Here is a 19,192-nt window from a genome sequence, read left to right as displayed (position 1 = left end):
GCAGGGTCAGCCATTTAAACGGCGCCCCTGGAGCAGTTGGGGTGAAGGGCCTTGCTCAGGGGCCCAACAGAGTAGGATTCCTCTGCCAGCCGCAGAATACGAACCGGCAACCTTACAGCCACAGGTGCAGATCCTTAGCCACAGAATTACCGCACCGCCCTAAGAATTGTATTTCTTCTTATCTTTTCAGCATGGAATAAACCTTTACGTGTTCCTATATTTTACTTTACTTATGCCATTTTATGAAGATAAAATTGACCTGGTGTTCTAGTTGTATTAAACCACTCTTTGTCAATGGCAACATTTCTGGATGCCTTTGTAAAACACCTTTGTTAAACTCTTGCTCACAACAGCTAACCCTGACTCTTCTACATCATTCTAAACTTATCGCAAACTTCCACCTTTAGGCTGCCGTACTTGTAATTAATTAATTTTCTCAATAGTTATAACAGTTTCTAGAAGTTTAATCAAGGTTTTATTCCAATTATACTACAGAGACTGCTCTAATTAGATACTGTGGATTATACCATTCTCAGTGCTCATCTTTGAACACTTTAGTTCTTTAGAGAAGCATGTATTAGGGATGGTAAAAAGTATTTGTGTTGTCCCTCAAGGCATCATAATTGACTAGCTGGTATCATTATCGGTTATTTTTAATCCTATCCATGTTGTCATAAGGTGAGGTTATTCATAAAAAATGGTGTGAAATTTAATACAGTTTTCACATAATGCCTGTCCGTGTTGATGTCACTACACTAGCTTCCAGTTTGGTGTTAAAAATATTATATTTCATATTAATATTTTCTCTCTAACATTTAAAGCATTAAATACATTGCCACCTTCTTGACTTCTAAATCTTTACAGAAAAATATATTTTTTTAATGTAATTTAAAAACAGCTTATAAGCCCTAATAGAGAGAAATTTCGGACTCCTGGGATTTTAAAAACTTTATAAATGCTGAGGTCAGGTGATGTAGCTTTTTAATGTATTTCTAGAGCCAATCTACAGGGAGAAACTGGAGTCTGTATAAACATCTATTCACTTTTGTTAGAAATTTACTTTCAGTTGCCATTTTTAACATATCCTTCTAATATTCTTTTTTCATAGCTTCATCCCTTTTTATTATTAATAGCTACTGATATGCTCCTAATTCTTTTTGTTCGTATAACAATGCATTGTTGTGTAAACATTCAGTACTTTTCTTGTGTAATTATACTTCTATTTCAGGACTCTCTATTTATTTTTATACCCATTAATCATTGATTATGGTTTACTTTCTAGTTGCTTTATTTTTAAATTGTGATTTTTGTATTTTGTGCAGTTTACTATTTTTATGTATTTTAAATGTATGAATGTGCGTTGGGGTGCTCCATTATATGAATACACAATAGAAATAAAACACCTTTGTACAGTTACATGAAAAATGTAGATTCCCAGCATGCAAATTTACACACTGGGCTCCCCCCAATGCTGTTGCAGTTGCCCTCTGGGAGAATTGTGCCTTGATGGGATATTGTGCTTCAGCCAAGTGGGAGTGTGCCAAAGAATGTCAGTAAATAATTCACACAGACTTGCCAATAAGACACTAATAGTATCAAGGTGTTGTCTGAATCTATTGAACAATTACTGAACTTTGTAATTCCATTTGTCCAGGCTAGCGAGAGTAAGTAGCTCACTTATCCTGGCTATGTAACTTATTTACGGGTGAATTCAATTTTCAGAAACAGAATTTGCTTTGTGACCTCTACAGTGCTTGTTAGAAACCTTGTACAATGTAAGGAAGCTGTATATCTGCTATCTGTAACTATGAACATATACAGTAGTTCACCAGAGATGGAAAAGCCATCACTTTTCATGAACAGTGAAACAAGGACCAGAAGGCACAAGTGGGAACTACATAGAAATCCATTTAAAATGAAGAACAGGAAGTGCATCTTTACCCAAAGGGCGGTGGGAGTGTGGAACAATCCAGATCAATTCACTACTAATTAACAAATGGGATTGTTGGGCCAAATGGCTTCCTCTTGTTTGGTATCTTTCTTACAGGACAGTACACCTTAACTTTTGTTTGGAAGCAGAGAACAAAAAAACAAAACAAACAAACAACACTAAAATGCTGTAAGCTGGTGTTCTACAAAATCCGTGAAGTCTGTCAAAATGTGGCCCGTAGACTCTTCACCTTTGATGTCACATAGATGTTAATATACTACCTAATTAATTTAATATAGTTATTAAAACCCTGGCCTGAACATTTTGTGGTGCAGAGTTAATATCTACACTGTCACTTTGATTTGACCTGGAAAATTTTAAACTGTAGGAAAGGTTTCACACTGTAGTGACCTGATGTATAAATATTAAATAGCTACCTTATAATCAGAGTACAAGACTGACAATGTGTCTTGGCATGAAAATCCCTACAATCAATTGTGAAACCATTAAAGGAATACAGTTATAAATGCCATACGAAAACTGGAAACTTCCCTGGGGATTTGAAGAACTATCAAATATTTGCAGCTAGTGTGAATTTGCATAGTTTTTAAACAGGTTTCTGTGTGGTGGTAATCTGTCTTGCATTGTGGATGTTTTTTAACTATCTTAAAAAATGACATGCTTCTTACCATAATGTATTTTCACAATTACATTGGAGAAATTTAAAATAAAATGTAGAACCATCTCAAGAGTTTAAGTTTTTTCTAATGATATATGACAGTGTAGTTATTAAATGCAATGCACGTTTTGTACTAAGTTTTCTAATATATTAATGTTTATTACAAAAGAAGCACCAGATTAATTTAAAGTTTGTTCATGACCAGTTGTTTGTTATATGTATATGGTATATTCTCAAAAATAACTAAATCCTACTTAAGTTGCTTTTTGTACCTTATTCCTTATTACTTGTATTGCATGTATGTATGTGAGTATTTGTAATTATTCAATGCTGTATTAATGCAACACAAATCCAGAATTAAACATTTTTAAATATTTTGATACTCCAGTGTGTACTCTAATTGAAACAAAAGACTTTAGATGTGAATTCCACAATTGTAGCTGAAGGAAATGTACTCAAACTTGGACTTTTTACTACATTAAGAAGAGGAAAATAGAAAGATAGTAAAACCAGTTAATAACTTCAATAAGCTTAAATCGTATTATAATGTGGGACTGGGGAAGTGTACAAAAATGTGCAGTTAATGAGCCAAGATGGTTTTTATGGTGTAAGTAACAAACATACATTTTTACTAATTTAAATGAGGTATTCATTTATTGAACATTATTAAGGAAATAGCTACTCTTGATGATATATATGTTGTGGATTACCACATGAATGTAATTAAACTGGTGACATTCTTGAATTGTAGACTTAACACATGAAAAGCACAGTCAGTAGCACATTTATTATTCAGATTCCCCAAATTTCAAAGTCTGTACATGTTGAAGTGAAAATACAGAAACCTATTAGTCAAATATTTGGGTCGTCGGGTATCAGGTGGCATTAAGGTTCCTTCAAATTCAAATAACCATGAAAGACAGCTAACAAGCTCATATGTATTTCAGTGTAAGGTAATTAAAGGTTATACATCTTTTAAAATAACACTCATATTTTGTATTTCTGTACAATCAGCACCAGTAATACAGGAATGATTAAGTGCTTGCCTCCTCATGTTACACAGTACATGTTTATGGAAGGTTGTATTATGAGGCGAAAAAAGCCCTTTCTAATGAACAGCTTAATCTTTATCAGAAGCAAATGCAGAAGATAAGCCACCCCTAAAATGCACGCTGTAGCATTTCATCTACCACTCACAGGAAGAGAATAGTGTGTGCTTTGATTGCAGGTAATTTCTGTGCTGACATTTAACAGAAAGTCACCATTCAGTGAACACGAGAGTTGAAGTAATATTTAACGGCCTCTTTCACGACTTGCTTTTAAAGTGCACCTGCTTTATTTTTGCCAGAGAGGTGATTTTGGATTCAAAGTGTGCGCTTTATATAAATGTTGTAACATTCAGAGGATCGGGTTAATACCACCACCATATTAACAACATTGGGCTAAAGGAAATGGACCTATGGATATGGAGAGCCGTCTTGAAGGCTGAAGGACTACAAATCCCAGAAAGCATTGGGATCCTGGAGAATAGTGAGCAATGAAGAGAATCTGACACATCTGGAAGGCACCTTTCTCAGGTATTTAAGAGGAGGAGCTATACTAGTCTGCATCTTTAGTCTGGCAAGTACAGAGATGTGAAAAAGTTGAGAAAAAGAAATTGTTTTTGGAGGAAATACTTAAACTGGCTGTGGAATATTCATCTATCCATTTTTACTGTTTTATCCAATACAGGATCACTGGGGAGCTGGAGCTAGAAATGTGATTCTAGCTGAACTGTAGAAGAGCATGAAGAAAATATTTTTAACTATAGACCTAGTCTTATTACTCTAAAAAATCTGGTTGCTTCAATGCTTATTGAAGACAGCTGTAATCACATAGTACCCCAGTGTGTTACAATGTGCTGTGTAATATACATGTGCTGGATTTAATTTTAAACGTTTGTAAGAAAAAGAAACCTTGTAGCCATTGTTACTGAGAATCTTGCTTCAAGAAGTGCACCGTAACAACGACTCAAAGTTTACAATCAAAGCAAAACTGAGCAGGTAGTTCAAACTTTTGGAGCAGCAGCCTTTGAAAGAAGGGCATTTTGACTGTTGAGGTAATTGTGTAGAAGGGACAATTACATGAAATAAGTGAACAGTTAGAGTGGCATGGTGGGACAGTGGCCAGTACTGCTGCCTTGCAGTGTTGGGGCCCTGGGTTCAGTTCAGGACCTGGGGTGCTATCTGCATGGGGTGCAAGTTCTCCCCACGTTCAAGCAGGTTTCCTCTGGGTGCTCTGGCTTTCTCCAAAATCATACCAGTAGGTTAATAGGTTTCTGGGAAGATTGGTCCTGTTGTGAGTTTGTGTGTTTGTGTGTGTCTGCCCTGTGAGGGACTGGTGTCCCAACCAGGGTGTATCCGGCCTTATGCCTGTTGCTTGCCAGGAGAGGCTCTGGTGGTTAATAATAATAATAATAATAATAATAATAATAATAATAATAATAATTGCTTACACTTATATAGCGCTTTTCTGGACACTCCACTCAAAGCGCTTTACAGGTAATGGGGATCCCCTCCACCACCACCAATGTGCAGCATCCACCTGGATGAAGTGAACAGTTGTTAAATTTTCACTCTGAAGCCCAAACTCAATATAAATTGGACAATTTATTCCCAGTATTAGATTCCTGTCTGTGATCCAAAATCTTATTTGACGATGAAATAATGAATTTGTTAGAAATTCTATTTATCCAGTTTTCCTTAGGAAGACCCAAGAATAAAAAATGCATCTACAAATTGTGTTCTCCTTTGGGCTGTTGTGGAGCATGAAAGAACACTTCCTGTTAATTTAGATGTACCCAAGAAGCCTCCTGGCGTAACAGCTCACTCTAAGGCAACAGGAACTGTTTTTCTGAACGCTAATGTGCTTTGTCAGCTGACACACTCTATATACACACATATTGAACCAGAAAATGAGAAGCATAGAGAACAATTATCAGATGTACAAAATAAGAGATGTTCTACTGTATGTGTATATGCTTGTGTAGTGTAAGAGCAGAAGATAGTAAACTTGACTGCATCACATTCCCCAGATGCCTCTGGGGGAAAAAGAGCTTCTGCTCTGTCACCTGAACATTTGCTGAAATACAGTTGGTTAGGTGACTGTTTAAAAACCAGGAAGTGGAGGCTTTGTGGGTTGGTGAATCTGATGTACTGGTACACAGAGTAAGAGTGTTTCCTAGTGTTCTGGCCAAATCTCCCCCTGGCCTTTACCAATCATGGCCTCCTAATAATCTCCATCTATCAATTGGCTTCATTGCTCTGCTCTCCTCCCAACTGATAGCTGGTGTGTGGGGAGCATACTGGTGCACTTTAGCTGCCGTTGCATCATCTAGGAGGGAGCTACTGTACACACTGGTGGTGGTGGAGGGGGTTCCCCATTGTCTGTAAAGTGCTTTGAGTTGAGGACCCAGAAGAACACTAGGTAAGTGTTAAGATTATTATCCCTTCCATAAACCAAATACTATCCTCTAAGAGCCAGAACAGTTTGGTTTGGGTCTACTTTTGCCCTGTAGTTACTTTCATTTTAGTGGGGCAGACACTCATAAATAAAAACAGCATGGGAGTCGATGGGGAAGTCCCCACAATGACAGAAATATAAATGTGTGCGAAGACTCACTCTGCATCTACTGATAAACAAATCTACATAACATGACTGCAGGCACAGGAAAAATGGAGCAATATGAAATATGTGTAAGATATGGGCTGAATAATAGGTGTTTAGGGCATTTTCCGATTAAGGATTACTCGGCCTCAGAAATGAGGATTAAAAAAAATTCAGACAACTACAGCTGAAAACAGAAATTTCTGCTCCACTGAGGGGCTGTACAACTTAACGCCGTAAGTTTGTTTTTCAGATGTACGTAATGCTGGAAAATGAGGTAGACTGAAAACTAAATGTGAAAAAGAGGAAAATAAATGGAAATGATAATAGAATTCATCACAAATGGCAGTTCTATACAGTTATCCCATAAAAAAGGCATTCAAATTATTTGTTTTCTTGCTGTACCAGAACTACTGGAAGTAATTCACCCATTTGTACAGTATATTTTAGAAGAGTGGCGGGGACATAAAGAATTCTGTAAAGCTGTCCTCTGGGGCCCATAGTGTTCTAAATGACCACAAGATATCCCCTACAAAAACTGGTTTTAAACACTTGCAACACAAGGTCACTAGTGAAATGGCAACATAGATTTGAATTTGTTTTCACCTCCCAACCGCAAACTGCCCGCTTCTGCTCCCGGGACGCATATGGAGATGACTGGTACAAACCACCTTCACATCTACACTGAATTTGGCAAAGATTTGTGCATGCTTAATAATGTGTTTGCATTCCTCTCTTTCTTTGGGACTTCCCACTAATGCTCATTCCATTTTGTGCTCAATTCTAAACTCCGTACAGGTTGAAAATAGGCACAGATGCACATAATGTGCAGCACTGTTAGACGTAAAAGAAGATAGCATCTGGCTTATAAATAGTACCCACATTTTCTGTTTGTAGTAATACACGCGCAAAGGGAAAAAACACTTACACAATTAGTATTTTGAGGAAAGTGGCGAAATGCAGGGTTCTTGAATTAAAATATGAAAAATGCAGTTTGTGGCCGACTCTTTTTTTCAAAATGCGATTACCTTCCAGCAAGCTCTAACAAATGCAGTGTCATATGAAGGAGAATGTTTTTTGAAAACTGCTGTACAAAACCCTGGCAGCTCGTCCTGCTCACTTGGGTTGTTAGTGGCTAATTGTTCCGAGGGTCTGCTTCAATTATTTCTTGACAGAGGCCAGAGTATCTGTTTCAACAGCACGGTTGTTGTGCAGTTTATGCCATGCTCCCTCAACTTGTTGTGTATCACCTGTTCTGTGTCAATCTGTATATGTAGTTACTCTTTGTATCCACTTTTGTAGTCTCTGTTGTATTCAAGGAAAATCTTATACATCCACTTTACAAGTGCCAATCACTGCTTAGAAAATCCCTGGGTGCAGTGCTCTAGCAATATGACGTAGGTTCAAACTGATGACATCTGGGCCACTGGCATTTAAGACAAATACATCACTTCGGTGCAAGTAAGAGTCTGCAAAAGACAAGACAGACAAGACTGGATTGCATACATACAGCTGAAAACCATTATTAGCAATAACATCTTAACTAGAGTTTGTTTGGGTGTATGACACAATTAATTTGGAAAAGATATCACTGGAAAGCAAAAGAGCTTCAAAAACCGTATCTGTTGCATTTAATTAATTAACCTATGTTGCATTGTGCTAGTACGTCTGATTGCAAATAACTATATGTTGCAGTGCTTAGAAGCATGCTTGTAGGCTCAGAAAAAAAGAGGCAGTGGAAGTATTGCAAAGTTCCATTCAAGCTCTGCAGCTCCAGCTGGTGGCTGTTTGCACGGACCAAGGAAAACTCCTGGTGGTACATCGGTGGTTCTGTCCTCCTCGCGACTTGCAAAAGTCCGTACCCCCTAAATGGCACTGCTCTGAAGAACCATATGAACATTTGCAGAAATGCTATTATGCTTCCAAACAGGGTAAAATGGTATTTAGCTCAAATTAGAAATGGCACAAGGAATGGTTATCCATTAAATTCATATGCAGGACAGCCTTCACTTCTGATGGCCTCACCTCAATGTATATACAGAGAGAGAAGTGCACAGGACCCATTATACATGGTAATAATCCATCAAAATGTCAGTCTTGTGTTTCTTGCTCTCCTGCTCCTAACAGGAACTTTATCACCTTCAACATTTGCAGTGCCCGTTTTATAACTACCATTGCAAAGGCCTCTGCAAAAGGAACAATTACCATGCAATCAGAATACCTCCACTGATTAGCAATCGGTAATAAGCTGCTGCAGTTTCTTGACTCTTGGCTTTTATAATGCTGAATCAATGATTGACTTCTAAGCAATCTGCAGGAAAAAAAAAAAGTTATTTAAAGAGTGAAGCAAAGCTAAACCTCATTGAATGCAGACATAATGAAAGTGAATACACAGTAACCTTGAGACCTGGGCTTTCTTCACAGAAAGAACATTTCTTTGTCTCAGCACTGTCACGTTGCGTGTCCTTACACATTATTAGCCCCTCCAAGCACTGCCAGACTTGATGATAAGTACTTTAGGTCAGGTAAAGATGTGTTCAGCTTATGTAACATGTTGTGTTGTGAAAAGTGTTTCAAGGAGTAGTCTTTTTTATAAACCGTCGGTGAAATGAGCTTTTCAAACCAGTTGAATATTTCAGAATCAATTGTATTTTATTTTTTTTATGCATCCTGTGGGGGTTTTTTACAGTCAACTAATGGCTGGAGCTACGGTACCCCTATTTTTGTGCCTTTAATAAACCTAAGACTACTTACAAGAGAGGAGGTCACTGTGCCCATCCAGCCCATTTGACAGTTGTTTCTTGAAAGGACAGGCTTCAGCAATACAGCTGACTAATTTGTTCCAGACTACCACAACCCTTTCAGTAAAGACGTTGCTCCTGTCCTCAGTTTTAAATGCACTTGAACGTCGTTCCAATTGTGCACTCTGGTGTGGGTTTTACTGTTCGTTTGAAAAAGTCTACCGGGATGACCTGAGTCAATCCAACCACACTTTACTCTCCTTTCGACCAGAATTGAAATTCTACTGGAGAATACATTTACTGGAGGAGGAAGTAAGAAGTCCGAGTGGGAAGTGAGGTGGGATTTTGTGAGTGAGGACGACAGATGTGTGGGAGGTCTGCAAGGTGCAGCTCAGATCTAGGGTCTTGCTTTTATCTGCAAGCACTGCTGGGGGAGGATCAGTGCAGCTACAGATGGCTTGGTGCCTGAAAGAGGGAGGTGGAATCAATGCATAGAGCAGAAGGACTCATTATGTGATGTCTGCCTTAATCTATTTTGTTGTTGTTGTTGTTTGGTTTTCTCCCTGTGCTTAAATTGCACATTAAAACAGAAATATTGATTTCACACACCTGTACTGCAGGGAAGTTTTGCATGCAGAATATTTTAGAGGTGATTCACTGATTTGGGAAAACACTGATATATATATATCAAACAGCTCCTTTTTCATTCTTCAAGGTATGCTGAAAAAGGTAGCTGGTTTCCTAGCTTCTGATTTCAGACAAACATGTTTAAGTCCCAGGGGTTTTCTATAGATCCAAAGGTTATCTTGTAATGGCTTACTGACACATGTCTGTCAATTATGATGAGGTTTATTTCAGAAAGAAGACATGAAGCTAAACAGAAGGCACTAAGATAAGAAAAGGAATTTCTACGAGTACAAAATGATGCAATGGATAGTACACTTCAGCCTCAGTCTTCACTGATAAGGTGACAAAAACTTCAAAATCATTTGCCACATAGGGGTGACATGTATGTGTTGATAATACCAAAGACAAGGTATACTGGAAATTGGAAATTTGTTAAAAAAGAGGCTCTTCCTAATTACTTGTGGTATTCCAAATTTCTGTAACACTTGTGAGGATGGCAGCTCTGGCTTGAACTACATTCCCCAGAAGGCAATGGGGAAGGTCATGCCATCCTCAGTCACCTGACCAGTTGACAGAAGAAGGTTTGCTCTTGCATTTCCAAGTATACTCAAAAACGGAGATCACAATTCCATCTTCTTACATTCTAATCCAGAGTTCTACATTGGAAGTTTGGGGGTTCTGCTTGGTTGTTCTGGGGATTCTAACATCCTCGTTCTATAGCTTTGAAAGCCAAATAGGTTCCGCCAAACTTACTGCCTATAGTCCTCAATAAACATTCCTAAATGTGAAATTATTTCTTGTGAATGTTTTAGATCTGTAAGTGCAATTGTAATGAGACTGTGTTTTAATTGCACGGGTACTTTGGAGAATAACACAACCCAATTAGAAGAATGGAGAGTGCATGCTGCTGTGGATTGGATTAGGTTGCTGTGGATTGGATTAGGAATTATTATGTTTTATGTTTCTTTATTAGCCCTATACAATTTCTTGCATTAGGAATTCGTCTTTTCGCATACCCCAGCTTTTTCTCCATGGAGACACAGACACACAGACAGGGAGAGAAGCTTGGGGTCAGAACACAGGGTCTGCCATTGTACGGCGCCCCTGGAGCAGTTAGGGTTAAGGGCCTTGCTCAGGGGCCCAACGGAGTAGGATTCCTCTGCCAGCCGCGGGATTTGAACCGGCAACCTTCCAGTCACAGGCGCAGATCCTTAGCCACAGAGCCACCTCTCCACCCCTATTAAAGGAGTCTGCTGTTTTACGAATCAGTGCAAGCAAATGCATTTAGCAGAACTGGATGGTCCTTCTTTCTGGGAAGACCACTGATGGGTTTTTTGGGTGAAGTGCAAAATATTCCAATAAACATTTATTACAGCCCCTGTATGGGCATATTTTCTTTCTTTATAGGAAAGGTAATTATGTTCCAGCTGTTAGAAAATATCAATGTGTGACCGATATGGCTGTTATCTGCTTTTGGATTTATCTGCTGTGTAATTCTGCAATGTCTGAAATGAACAGCAACAGCAGCAGCCTGAATGTATACCGCATCTTTAGTGACAAGGCAACCCTGAAACAATCCAGACATACCAGATAACCTTTAAATGTTGTGTATTCACCTGTTCTCTTGATCAGTTAGGCAGGGGCTGAAAAGATACCGAGCTATGAGTTCAGCTTTGTAAATACCAGTGGCGTGGCGAATATTAATAGATCACAACCTGTACAAGTGCAAGGTTTCAGAATAATGGAAATTCAGCCTACAGACTCATTCCTTCTGCATTCCCAGGTGTCTCGTGTGAGAGAAGACATCCATGTAATATTCCAGTGACTTCCTGTAGAGATTTGCCAAATCAGATTCAAAACATCCGTTTTTGAATCAAGGGGACTTCTTCCTTATCTCCAGACCTCTGTCAGGCCCTGTGTTCCTGACTGAGATCTGGTTTTTCAGGCTGACTGGCAATGCCAGTACTGAGGTGTAGCGAGTCCCAGCCAGGCCTGCTTGTTCTCTGTGCTGATCCTCCAGTAGTGGAACTACCCATCTGCGGCAGTCAGAAACATGGACTCACTCTCCATCTTCTTGAATTTCCCTGAAGAAACTGAAAACACATCCTTTCAAGATATACCTATCCCCAGAGGTCTGTGTCTAACCCTCACTGACTTTGCTAGCGTTGCTACTTCCTGTCCATGGAGCTGCACTGTTCCAACATACTAGCACTACACTTACAGTTTTCTTCGGTTTTATTGGTGTATTTATTGGTTGTACGCTACTATAATTATTTATTTTATTGGCCGTATGCTGGCTTTATATTGACCTGTTCCATTTAGACAAGATGTGCCTGGGTGTGGCTTCGGATTAAAGCTTCTGCCAGTTGAATAAATGGAAATGTAAACTTTTCCTTCCCCACCACACCATCTCAAAACGTGTGCGATTACTTTTTGTTTGGTTTATAATGGCTACTATCTAGATCTGTGAATTCTGCCTGCTGTCTCGGTGTTAAGAGCGTCGGTTTCATCAAGAACAGAGGAACCAAGGAAGGACAGCTGCCACAAAGAGCTTGTATTTTCTTTAAATAACTGTTCCTTGAAATACCTACCAGTATTTTGGTATTTGTCTCTGTCGTGATTGACAGGACAACAGAAGGGTATCTTTTATTTTCATTTTAAATCTTCAAATGGGTTCATTCATTTAAATAATTATATGGTGCCGTTTTGCGAGTGCTAAAATGAGGAAAATAAAATTAACAGCAATTAAGAGCATGACGATGAGTCATTTCCCCCCTAATACCAGTCTTATCTTCAGTAGTCTTTTTCTGTTTTTCAGCACAGTTAATAACCTTTACTTGCCTGTACCATATAATTAACACTGTATGGAAAACCAGTTGGACTTGAGCGCTATAGCACTGGTTTTATGAGCTGTTTGTGGGTTTACATATATTAAAATAGAGCAGCTTTGACATGAGGTATCAGAATTGCAACAAACCATAAAGCTCCCTAAGAACAGAAGGACACATCCGTACCTGGTAAGCTAAGAATTGTTTCACATTCAGTACATACTGGTAAATATACTCCAGTGAGCCTGCAGTGTGACCAACGTGTCAGCACATCTCCCTTACTTCTGACAAACCACAGACGCGGGACACTGATTCTGCAGAATCCCGTAAATATTTATATATTCGTAATAAAACCAGTACTCAGATCTAACTGTAAGCCGGTTTAACTGACTTAGCATAAGAAAACAGAGGGATAAAAACAGACCGCTCATAAAATATCTTACAGAGAAAATAAAACATGACATCCACACATACGCAGAACTGTTTGTACACCAATTACAATTTTAAATAAACAAACGCGGCACAACTTTCCCTATTTGTACCTTGTGTTGCGTTATTTTTTATTTTTTGGATTCTCTGTGTTCGTTAATCAAGATACAGTGACACCGGATTTTGTGGGTTAACCAAGCGCAGGTTACTCTTACTTTTAACACCTGGGATGAAAAGTCTTCCCTTCAAGAAAACATAGGGCTCTGTTCGAAAGAACAGCATTTCTATAACTAACAGAATGCAGTGGTGCACAACACAAAACATCTGTTCATAAAAGCCTGACATACACTGCAAAAATAAAATGACTGCAAAATAATTTAGTGCTAACACAAACTAGTCCGCAGCTTCATCACCCCGATCCTCCACTGCCTAGACAGACAGTACTCTTGCAGACTTTTAAAACTAAACAGCAACAGAACGACTCTTTTGCAGACAGAAAATAAAACAACAATAATTTCCTGATAATTACTTATCTGAACTAATGAGTGGGAACACTGAATAGAGATTCTGCACATACCGAGAGAATATAACTCCAATGCTTTACCTTCGAACAAACACAATGAAGTTCCGTCCACACTGAGGCAGAATCACCGGTTGTGAAGGCGTGTGATCACCATCATTAATACACAGCGCCCTCTAGCAGCACCCTAGAGTTAGTCCTCCACCCGACATGAGCTTTGGGCAGAGCGGCTGCAGAACCACTGCCTATGGGTTGGACAAATAATGTGGGATGCTCAACACCCTTATTTATACAACAGACAATACTGACATCCCAGATTAACATACCGGAACACAGGGAGAACATGCAAACTCAATACAGAGTACAGACTTGTCTGTCTGGCATCGAACCTGGGATCCAAGCGCAATGGCACAGGGCCGCTTATTTGTATAAACGTATTGTACTATACACTTCAATAAATGTATATATATGTACTGTACTTTATAAGGATGTTAACTTGGCTGTAATGATATGACTTGAAGGCAGTGTAAGCCTTCATTACCCCATAAGTCTGGGAGTTAACATGAAATCTCTTTTCTGTGCTGTATTCTGTATTTAATTTATTTGTATTTGTACCACTGATGCCCTCAGCAATGATAATGATGTCAGTTTGTCATTTTGTACTCATCTTGCTTGACTTTATTCATGCATTGTGCAACATTGCCTTCAGCTGAAAACCCTGTTTAAACTGCAAAGTGTTTGACATTATTAAAACTGAGTGAAATGTTCTAGAGAAATTTTGAGAGAATGTCTGCACCTAATGTGCCCTACTCTTTTTTGTTGTTATTTTGGTGTGTGTATTATCTGTTTAAAATGAGTCCTGCTGAATTTTTCATTTTGCTTGTTTTTATTTCCATTATTAATCAAAATAGCCTACCGACTACCTGCAGGCACAGTGTACACATCTTTGAATACATAGCAAACATATGCAACTGGTGTTATTAGTCACTTTGAATTCTGTATGATGAGAAAAAATAGAATTAAATAATACATAAATGCATCTGCAAATACAGAAGCATGCCACACTCAAAGTAGGAAACAATCTTCTGCATTTAAAGAAAATTAAGCCATTTCTCTTACTAAAAAACAACGAGACACCGCAATTCAATCTTTTAATTAAGTTTAAAATCCTAAATATTAATTTTTTATGTAAAAATCTAAACTGTTATGTTGTTTGAACCCCTGGAAAAAACATTAATTCCTGATCTTTTGCAATTTTAGATACCACTTACAATCAAAAGTTGTGAAAGAGTAATCCAATTTTTCCAACATCCAAATGCTTTAACTGCTTTAGGGTAACTTGGCATGCTTGTCTAAACCTACATTTGAGCGGACAGCGATCTGCACTGTAGAAAGATGTCAGTGGGGCTAATTAGGTATCTGCAGAGGCAGTAAGTTGATGGGAGGCACAAATCTAACTGATCTTGAAACAGCTCAGTCCTCTAAGCTGAGGTGTGTATTTGCTGAAACAGTGCTGAGGCACATCAGGCACTGAAGTTTATTCTGTGTTGTACCTGTCTATGCTATCTGTTCTGATATAAATCTTTAGCTTCCCAGAGTTATTCATTCAGCACCTCACATGAGCTTGGCATGGGCAATGAAAATGAGTAAAACAAAAGGAACCTTTGACTATGGCTCTCCATATTACAGAATGAATGAAAATGAGCTTCTGTGCCACATGTGCACATATGGTTGAGTTTCTAGTTAATATAAACATGAATATTTCTACTGTTATATTTATTACATCTAAGATTTAACAGCACTTTATTCCCTCTTTTATCCATATGGATAAACTATGCTTTATAGGTATGTCATTTACCCATGGATAAAATAAAAAAGAGGGTGAAATAAAAAACAGGTGACACATGTAACCATTATTTTCTCATTTCAATCAAATTAATTAAATTCATTTCTCCCCATTAGTCCTAGATTATTTTGTTGTACAATATGAATACCTTGGTGACAGTTGTAGAGGTTCACTATTTTTGTCGTGACCTCAGTTTCACAGAAGTTCCAGAGGGAAGTGCCGTTGTGAAGTGATAAATGGTGCGTGTTCTTCTCATTTGCACAGGCAGACTTCAGTGTTGCTTCTCCATGAATGGTGCAATCAAGAGAAGAAATGGAACTGTCTATTTTTGTTTAAGCAGGTCAGCTATGGCCAGATGTTTGCAGGGACTCCCTTAATCGAAAGGGAGCTTGTGACACTGTAGTGAATAATGCTTAAGCAGTAAATCTGCGGACAGCAATAATTCTTAGCCCTGCTGAACGAAGAGGTGCCTTATTGGACACACGTGGAATGGTGTTTTATGAAGTTCTGACAGACAGTTGTCTCCAGGAAGTATAGTGAATACATTTCTTTTACTAAGAGTAAGTAAGGCCGTGACAGCACAGTGGGGGTAATTTTTTTAACGATGCCCAGAAGAAAAGCAATGTGAAATTTCCTTGCAGTGAAGCCCTATGTCTCCTATGTGTTGCAGTACCCAGCAAAGCCATCAATAAAATCCTTATTCATGAAGAAAAATACATATTTGCTTGAAAAACCATTTTCTAATGCAAATGTGAAGCCCAGGGGGGTCTGCGCCGTATGTGGTCTTATGCGACAGTAATATGCACAACTAGCATTTTTTTTTCTGTATTGAGTAACTAAGGTAACCTCACTGGATTGCACTGTTCAGACATAAAGTATGAGCGACTTGAGAAGAAACTGGGGTCTTCATGCCATAAGTGTCTCGATAATACAATACTTGTATAGAAAGGTTTATCATTAGCCACCAGTAGAGGAAAAGAGAAAAAAAAAACATAATTCACATTAATTTAATGGACTGTCTGTAATGGAACTAGTCATTAGACAATTACATGTGGCATTCGTACAAGAATGTGTTCATTACCACTCACATTGTCTTTCACCAGTACAATTTCATGCAGGCTTGTACAGTAGCTTCATCTCGTCAGGTCTGTCATACTGAATTTTCCTCACATTTAAATCTTTTTCTGGCAGAGGTATGTATTTTTAAGCAGTATTAGAGGGACCTAAAACACTTTTTTTTCTCTCGCATTGGAATTTCATGCTCTTGAAATGACAATGGCATTAGCTGTTAGTATAGCATAATCAGTCTTTTACGACAGCTCTGCAAGAGCACCTCAGCACCTTCATCTCATATACTTTCTTGGCGTTTATATTAGGACTGCTCTCAAGCTTTGACAGGTGAATAGTGCCCAAGCGATTTAAAGCAGTTGAATGGATTTTCAATAAGCTTTCAACGTCAAATCTGGACTCAGCTGGCATAAGCTTCCCTATCCTGTAACATTAAGGAAATGTTTAAAATGTTTTAATTTAAAGTTTTATCACTTAGGGACAGTGTCATTTTCAACAGAGGATGAATAAACAATAAAGACATTGAGAGCGTAATATTGAATGGATTTTCTTTCTCTCTTGACTCCAGTCGATCTGAAATCATATTCATTTCAACTCTCATTGCAGAATTTACATTACAGTTTATAGTAAATTTTCATGTCTTAACAGGGGGTTCTTTGGGGCACTACGAACAGCTGAAACAGATATAAATCTAGTTAACTTAACCAAGAAAGAAGATATTGAAATGAAATATTGCACTCAGTTTATTTTCACATAAAAAGATCCTTCTAAATACATCTTTCTTGTGAGATACTCTATTTAAAAACATCCATACTACTTTTGATATTGTGCACATTAGTTATGAACATGGTTCATGAATACTGGATTCCTGTACCCAGAATCAAATCTAATTTTAGAAATAAATCTAATCATCATTTCAATTCGATGTGACCCGCCATTTCAAAACAAAGTTGCCCAGTTTTGTGGCCAGCTCCTTATATGCTTTATACTTATATACTTTAGAAGAGCTGTTACTGTACAGTATTTACTTGGAAATAGCGCTGTAAGAGAGCCACTTTTTATCTTTTAAAATTTGAATTTAATATAACAGGAAATAAAATAGCAGGAAATGGCCGTAGAGTCAGGATCATTTACTTGAACAAATATTCCAGGATCAGGACAGAAGTGCTTCCAAGAGAAAGCATTTTTAATTAAATGCATTTTTTAATGTTTTAAAGTACTTCCCATCTTTCAGAATTTTTAACTCCCTGAACAAAACCTGAACCAAAAGATTTAAAGGTGTGCAGACCTCTCATACTGTATGTATCAAACCCCCTGTGTCTGCAAAAGATTGCTCCGATGTCGTGACTCATTATGCAAACTGCATTCATTGAACCAGCTCTGGCTGCACGAAAGACACTAAATATCTGGAAGCAATAAATATTGGCCAACAACAGAAATGAGAGTATAACTGCATGCAGTTCCATGTTCATTCATTATTTGTCAGCGTGGAATAAAAGATCTAATTGACGGTGTCAAAGAGCACTTATTTCAACAAAAGATATGTTAAAATTAAAAGGGATGAGAAATGGTGAGTTCATTTGGGCTGCTTGCTGAAGAAGAAAGACTAGCGCATAGATAATGCATTGCCAGCCACTCTGTTATATAAATTGCCAATCTGGGGGCCTGTGGTTTGTGATGGAGGTGAAGATCCCTGGCCAAAGCACTGGAAAAACAGGAGCACTGAGGTGCTTGTTTATTCTTCCGCTGAGAACGCTGAAGCCAGTGGAATGATGAACGACGTGTCATACTTCAAAGAAAAAATACGTTCCACCCCCAAAGTGTATTTCAAGCATCCCTTTTCACCCTTCCGAATTAGGTCAGGCAGCTAATGTACAATTCTGAAATGGGAAAATGAAACTTTATGCGAAAGATTTCTTTGTATGCTCGAATGAGAGGGTTTTCATGCAAAGTTTTCATCCGCCGAGATAGGCCTAGAGGATAAAAAAGCCAAAGTAACACAGGATGCAGTCTGAGTGGGGAGATATGCAAGGGGAAGACTCTACTTTTAATATTTAAAATGACTAACTTTTTATATAAAAAAGAGTTGTTTGTGTCTGGGACAAAGTGATCAATAACCTCCTAACCACTGATGACTCATGTTGCACCGAATGACCCTCTCTTGTTTAGTATTTCTCCAAAGGTCTTACTATTGGAATCAAAAGACAAGGCAAGCATTGAAGACAGATGTAATAAAGTTTTTTTTAATTTGTCTTTAACTAGCAATGACATTGTTACTTGTTTCATTTATCTGTTTTGTGAAATCATTTTAATGTTTAGCAGGAGATTATTACAGTGTTGTTGGCACATTCCGAACCCATGATTGAATTTTTCATGTGTTGTTCCTCTGAATCTTAGTAATAAGTTCGGACTTCTTGGATTGCTCAGTCTTCACTGAATTCAGTACATGTGCTGATTGAATACTTAATTTAAAGCTCTGTAATAAGAAACAAAACAAGCTAATTGAATTTCCTACATCCAACTCGTTCTGGGTAGGATATACAGTATAATGACATTATAAATAATGATATGATGGTTCTGTGAAAGTAGGCAAAGTTGGATACTGGCCTGCTCTGTCTGGTTGATTGTTTCCTTCTGCAGTCATTGATCTTGTCTCCCACGCATTGGATGACAAGTTCTGACATGTGGTATAACATACAAACAGAATGATGTCTGGAACATGATGGGAACCTGCAGTACATCCATTCATGACTCTGGTTCTTGTTTCTTCATTGCTTTTGTGATGATCTTCATAATAATTACGTTGAAAGCATGTGTCCTTCTCTTTAAAGTGGGACCTTTATTTCAGTTTTTAGAAGGCTTTAGAAGACAATATTCAA

The 19,192-nt window shown here is 38.1% G+C and overlaps 1 long non-coding RNA gene across 2 annotated transcripts; it reads right to left on the bottom strand.

Moving 5' to 3' along the window:
• Positions 1 to 3,377: 3,377 nt before the first annotated feature.
• On the bottom strand, positions 3,378 to 13,528 carry LOC148674165 (uncharacterized). Of its 2 annotated transcripts, none has more exons than XR_015935066.1 (2): positions 13,457 to 13,528; positions 3,378 to 7,723 (listed from the first exon to the last, which is right to left on the bottom strand). It is a non-coding gene; the product is annotated as an uncharacterized LOC148674165 (long non-coding RNA). The 2 variants fall into 2 exon arrangements; XR_015935071.1 differs by having other exon boundaries at positions 13,484 to 13,527.
• Between the last annotated feature and the right edge of the window lie 5,664 nt (positions 13,529 to 19,192).

Source organism: Lepisosteus platostomus, chromosome 3 (genome assembly GCF_059453375.1).
Source record: "Lepisosteus platostomus isolate fLepPlt1 chromosome 3, fLepPlt1.hap1, whole genome shotgun sequence".
NCBI classification, from domain to species: Eukaryota; Metazoa; Chordata; class Actinopteri; order Semionotiformes; family Lepisosteidae; genus Lepisosteus; species Lepisosteus platostomus.
This window is presented reverse-complemented; position numbering and strand designations above follow the sequence as displayed.